This window comes from Echinococcus granulosus (assembly GCF_000524195.1).
Source record: "Echinococcus granulosus chromosome Unknown EG_S00173, whole genome shotgun sequence".
Classification (NCBI taxonomy): domain Eukaryota; kingdom Metazoa; phylum Platyhelminthes; class Cestoda; order Cyclophyllidea; family Taeniidae; genus Echinococcus; species Echinococcus granulosus.
Genome location: NW_020170553.1, coordinates 60,275 through 67,097, shown reverse-complemented (window position 1 = coordinate 67,097; position 6,823 = coordinate 60,275).

Here is a 6,823-nt window from a genome sequence, read left to right as displayed (position 1 = left end):
ATAGGTAGTAATTTGGACCAGGTAATTAGTTGGCTTTTGCCACCGGTGCTTTTACATGCATCAAAAAAGGAGGTAGGTTTGCTTTAACAAAAATTAGGGACTGATCAGCCAATGCATTTTTCCAGCCTGAAGGTGATCACGTTATTATTTCATAAACAGTAATTCAAATTGGTGAAGACAAATTAATGGCAGGTGCTGTCGAACAAGAAACATCAAGGCAGATATTGTGGTTGACTTTCCCTGGGACTGCGATTGCTAAAGCACTGGGGACATTCCAAACCCAATGTATCCAAAATGTGCACCCTCTCCGTGCCACAGGCATGAGGCTTTTGTAGAACCTGATCATGGGCTCCAGCATGCTTCCCCACATTTCGGAAAACAAATTACTTGGTGTTAGCCACAACACTGGTTGTCCTGGGCTGGTAACTGCTATTAGGACAGAGGTGGAATAAATATCTGTCAGATCTCCAATGTGAAAGACAAATCTTACAGAGGGTTTGACAGCACTATCTCGTTTACTTCTTGCCTTCTAAATAAACGTAGGATACAGGGCATCAAATTGCTGCTACAGGCTCCCCTCTCCTACAAACTAATTAAAATTCAGGATGCTGGGGTTGATTTCCATTGTCCTTTCCTCATTCTAAATACCAAAGGTAACACTTGTTATGAGGTATCCCCTGTAGCTCTTCGTCTTGTCAATCCTTTCGTCCATTCATCAGCTACTAATGACCTCTCAATTAAACCCAAATGACTACTTTCGGTTGGATAGACTGAAGGAGGCAACCTTTTGTTCTAGAAGATGCCGTTGGTGATTCGTTCAACACGAGGCATAGATTTTATGAATTCGTCGTCTATTAATGCCTTTTAAGAAACCTCATACAAATTTGTTACTTTAGCCTGGTTATATATACCGATTTCCTCTGATTCAACAGATGGACATGCGTCACTATTACATTCTCATTGCCTGGGCAACTCATTAAGCTATTGTACATCTACACTTAGGCGTCGCTTTCTTCTGTTATGCAAGTTATTAACTAATCTCACTTGTAGAAGATTTCCTTCACTACAAAATTCTTGGACTGATAAATAGGTGGGTAATAACGCAAAGACACATTTTGATAGATGTGAAAATTCCATTAAAGTATGTCAAAGCAGCATTTAAAAATTCTGATCCCGTGTCAAAGAAGTTGACGACACAGATTAAACTGACTCTTACACTTTTATCCGAATCACTGCATTTTTGGCTTTTTAAAGAAGGGAATTGCATGAACAGGTAAGTTTGGACTCAACCTGGTCAGCAAATTTGGATTTCGTTTTTCCCACCCAAATCCGGAGGCAGATGGGAGTTACGTGTGACATTCAGTTGACTGTAATAGTCAGTCATGTACCCAAAAATCCTACCCTGACTGAAACATTCACCCTTATATTTGTTTAACAAAACTAGTCATAAAAAGCTTCTGCAACTGACGGACTGCATTGTAAATGCCTACTAACCTTCAAACGAGCGCACCGCAGATAGTTTTGTAAAATGATACAAAATTCCTTGTACTGACTGACTTACGCTAGGTTTCCAGACACATTTCATGCCACTTGGGTTGGCAAAGGGATAACCTAGACTGTACAGCGCTCCTTCGAATTCAAAAGTATTTGCAGCATCTGACGCACACAGATCTAGAATGTGGACTATCAACTTGGAACCTCCAATCATCAAAATTGCAAAGAACCAAGTGTTTTGGGTTCCATATGTTAGACAATTGCTTAGCACATTCAGTCTCCTGGGAATTAAGTGGGTGACATGTCTTTAATCCCCGAATACTGTTGTGAGATTGAAGGAACTGAAATTTTAGTTGAAATCCAGCAGCCGTCTCCACCTCATCCGTACCAAAGGACAGAAAGAGGGCTTTTGCATCGAGACGTGGGATCAGTGGACCCGGAATGCAGTCATTACAAAACAAATGCCTTTGTCTGTGCTCCTGAACTCGCGTAACTGCGAAGTCGCTAGAGCTGAGTTGCGGTGTTGGGCGTGGAAGGCATGGACTAGCATCGACCAACTTCCAATCCTTTTATTTTTGCAAAACAACTAAACTGATCCATTTGCAACATGATTTGCAACAAGAATTCGCCATCATGTGCGAATACCGTTTATGGACATTTTGTTGAAATAATCGCAATGCAACATTAAGTTCTCCATCGAGGAGAAGAAGGCAAAAATCCTGCACTTTTGTCAATAACCTGTGCATCCAATATATTGACAAGATATTCAACTTTTATCTACCGATATGCCTGTCAAACCTGTCCGATTTCCCCCTCTAGCATTTCCGCTTTCTGCTAATACGTCAGTTGGGAATTAGCTAAAACAGGATTAAAAAGGTTCCAGTTCCAAAAGGAGCTTTTAATTCACATAAGTTATATTAGCGGGTTAGATGAGCGGAAGGCATCGAATCACCAGATGCAAACATGTAGAAGACATGGAATAGCATATTAATGTCAGTCTTCCCACTGGCACTGAATATGAGAGTCAGCTTCGAGCCCAGGGAAAAGATTGCACAGCTATCCACATCACTTTTTGTCTTGATTGCGCCCAAGTAGTCGCCACATCACTCATCGATCACCACTTATCACACCCTAATCCACTTCAACACATATAACCTAAGCCACTTCACCCCACACCATCCCTCACCATCCCACACCATCTTATCCCCTCATCTATTCCAATCACACTCGCCTCATGGTAAGGTGCATCTAACCTCCGTCCACGAAAAAGCGCTTTAATGCCCTCGCTGCCATCCACTTCCCCTAATTGGACAATAATACCCACAAATGGACTTTAAATATCCCGCTAACCATTGGGAAGTCAAGGCCAATCAAAATGTCGTAAATACGCACCTAGTGGACCACTCTGTGTCCCTAGCAGTCAAGTAGCAGATGTTTATCACACACCGCAATGCCCCAGCTTACTCATACTATTTGGTATTAAAGACTTCCATGCTGAAACCTTTACTTTTCTTTGACTAATCGAAGTGTAAACTCGATAGGATTACATCCGTGTTCATGCACGTATATGGTGCAGTTAATTTCACATTGAGCAGCCATATGTCATGTTCTTCCTCGGTTTCATGTCAATTATCAGATGGCAATTAAATCAGCTTACTGACAGACATTTGGGAATTATTCATCCTCACTTTCACTGTGTATGTGCACAGGCGTCAAGGGCATCACCAATTCACACACATGGACTTGAGGTTGATTAATGGGACTCTCGCAAATCCGGAGGGACATATAAATCCTAACATTCTGTGTGATAAGTAACGGGGTACTTGACGCTTCCCCATTGTGCTTCTGCTCGGCACTATGGCCTGAGATCTATGCCAATAGCCTCAGCTCTTCTTTCTAATGGTACTATTTCCTCCTCATTTCACTTCCAGGAAAGACTCTAGTAGCTACATTGGTAGCGGCGGAAAGCGAACTCGATCCTATAGGAGAAGGATCCCGCGTTCGCTCATGAAATGCTAAACATCAGCGAGGCGAAGGAAGTGCACATGCCGAGGATGGGCTAATCTGTGTCGACGCTTAACAGAGGGCCTGCCCTTGTAACTTACTACTCCAGCCCACTGTCCTGCAAACAAGCCATAACAACGGAGGCGACACTGCCCATAACACGTCTAAAGACGTTTGTTGAGGAGCTGTCTACTCTTTACGCATAATAATGGCAGTGAAGAGGACATGAGATACTTCCTCCACCCAGCTACTGGTTGGACAGAACCGAGATAGATAGAAATGAGTGAATAGCACTGAGGTGAGATCGAGGTGGCAGAGGAACGGACACGAAACCCCTTCCCCACGCAACTGTGTTTAATTCCGTCTATTTTTAAAAGACTCCTCTTTTAGGCCAGTGCTTCTGCAACTAGTGATAGACACGGGGGATGAACTGCACGATCCCCTTTCTCCGTCACAGTTCTCCAACTGGATGAAAATTTACATCGAGTAGAATTGCCAAGAAGGACGAGTCATGTTGTGGTCAAGAATCTCATCAGTTGCCTGTGAATTACGATAACTGGGTTTTAGGGAATTCCTGGAGGTTTACACTACCCCTTTTCAACTATGACTTATTCGAATATTCGTTTAAGCAAAAACTTTTATCGCTGATTTATTGCGGCGTTTGTGTGATGATTTAAAAGAATTCTAAACCAGTATTTTCTCTTTGAAGTAGCCAACACCACAACATACCATACTTTTCCCCCCTCGAACAGCGCTCTTAGCTTTGCTCTTAAAAAGCAAAGCAATCCCTAAGCCAAATCTGATCCCACCACTTTGCCTTCCCTTCCCAACTGGTTGTGCCATTTCCATTGTAGTCATGTGATTGTCCAGTACTGAGGCCGCGAAGCTGTGACAATCATCTCCTGAGGCCGTGGAGTAGCACCTGTTCACCACCGCATTCCTGCGTGAAAATCACCTCAGGGATGAGTGTTATGTTGTCATCATTCATTGCAGAATTGCATAGTTAATCAAAAGGCAAAAATTTGCCAATCTTAAAAGTTTTTCTAATCTCACATATTCTAAAGGAAGAAAATTTGGTCATCTCCCTTCCAGGAGTTTTTAGCTTGTCAGTTAATAACGTTGTGAAAAATATGCATCGGTACCACTCAGACGGAGTAACAGCTTTCCAAACATCTATCTAATATATATCCAATGCTTCAGTAGCATTATCAGGACTAGAGAGTGTTCCTCAACACGATCCATCTATCCTTCTCGGTCGCTAAAGCGACAGGCATACTCGATTCACATTTGATTAAATGAAGCTTATAAATAAGAAGAAACCATAAGAAACGCTATAAATAGACCGTGCACAACTGTCTATGGTCTGTGGTACTCTCACAACACTCCTCTACACTTGTCGCCATCCCAGTGCCAATACTCTCAGTCATTCACGTACAGAATCGCAAATTTATTGATATATTTCCGTAATTCTTTGGAGACTAGGGCATATGTGGATCATTGTCAGACATTGAAACACTTTTGCATCCTCTCCTTCGCCTCACTCACACAACTGCCACTTCTACTGCTTGCGTGATTGTGACTGTCGAGTGGTGGTTGTAGTGGTGTTGGGGGTACGAAATTAAGTAAGGTGTGACCACAAGGGCAGATGGCGCTGTGTGAATTGCCTCGGCTTGTCAGTGGCATGGTAGGTAAATTGGGTGAATAGCTACTCATCACTGAGTGATTACTACTGTGACTGCACACGATTGGCACGTCAATGGGGCAGTAGTGAGCCACGCCATGGCGGACGGTGTTGTGATGATGAGGTGCCATGTCACGACCACTCCGTTCTGCAGTGAAGGCAAGTGGGCTTGACTTGTGGTGACGTGTTGACAATGATGATGACCGGTGTCAAGAAATAACTTCTAGGAGGGAGACTGCTTCTCCTCCACGCTTGTGGTGTGTTGGGGACTGTACAGTGCAACCGCCTCGTCTTCATCACCTGGCACATTGTCTAGGGGATCGTGAGCCTTCTTACGCCCACTCCGGTACTACCGGAGAATTTGTAGATGGAGAGACGGGCCAATATGACGATAGTGGGAGGGATGTCCAATCCACCGTGCAGGTAACTGGTAGTAATCGGACCTTGACCTGAAAAGCAAAGTACACCTCGCCTGTCATGCGTCGGCATGACATCCTAAGCATAAAATGATGCACGCTAAATGGAGTTGGATGACGGGCATCCAAGTTATCTAGGGACTTAAGAATATGTGACTGCTTTGCAACAAGAAAACCAGTAATAGCAGCGTCTTACACAACAGGTAAATGACAAGTGCGCCTTTCTAACACAGTACTCTCCAGGCCAATCAAGTGCACTCCACTCCATTCCAGTCAGAACGTGGCACAAGACATACCAGGGTATGCTGTTCCCAGGGGATTGGCGTGGAGAGTAAATGCATGCACTCAAATCTATCCGAGTGGTTCAAAATAAGTCGCTCTGTCAATGCCAACAGCGCGATTACAGTACAGTACAGCATGGTGCGGTACTGTACCAAACGATATGGTAGCGTAGGGTTGGGCAGAGTAGGGTAGAGGAGGTACGGTGATAGTGCATTTAAGCAGTCAGCAATGGAACATTCGAGTAGAAGGTATGAAAGTCTGTAAGACGACTATGTGGTGATTGTATAACCCTCTTCAGGGTACGTTCCACAGTTTGTGTATCCGTTGCATTCCATTTCCTTTGCAATGCAGTGACGCGATTATCTGCACAAAAACCATTCACATTTGCCTGCAATAAACGGAACACATAATTCATCTTCGCTGCTCAATTGGCCATATCATTTCCCATCCACAAAACAAAAGGTTTATTGCCAAATAAAACTTATAAGAGGCCTCCTTGCGTGGCTCTAATGTCTTTGGACTGGTACCTTGTTCATTTCAAATTGCTCTTCTTAGAGTGACTTGATGACTTGTTCTAGGGCCCAGTAAGCCACTCAGGCATTTCAGTCTCTGCAGGCTGAACCAACTCTTCGTCATACTACTTTCGCTCAAGTATGACTTAGATGTTACACCTTTCACAATCATGCAATCTCATTTGTTTTATAGGAAAAGTAAATAACTCTGAAAACTCCCTTTAAAACCCATTCCTTCAAGTCTGAAATGCCCAGAAAATAACATTCTTTTCTTCACCTAAGTACACTAAGTGCAAGAAAATAACCCGCAACTTTGTAGCTCGCTGGAAAAGAGGAAACAGGGATTTATCTAAGTATTTCCACCACTTGAACAAGTGATTTACAAGTGAATATTTTCCGACTGAGTTGTAACGCTTTTTCGTCCTCCTTTGGCA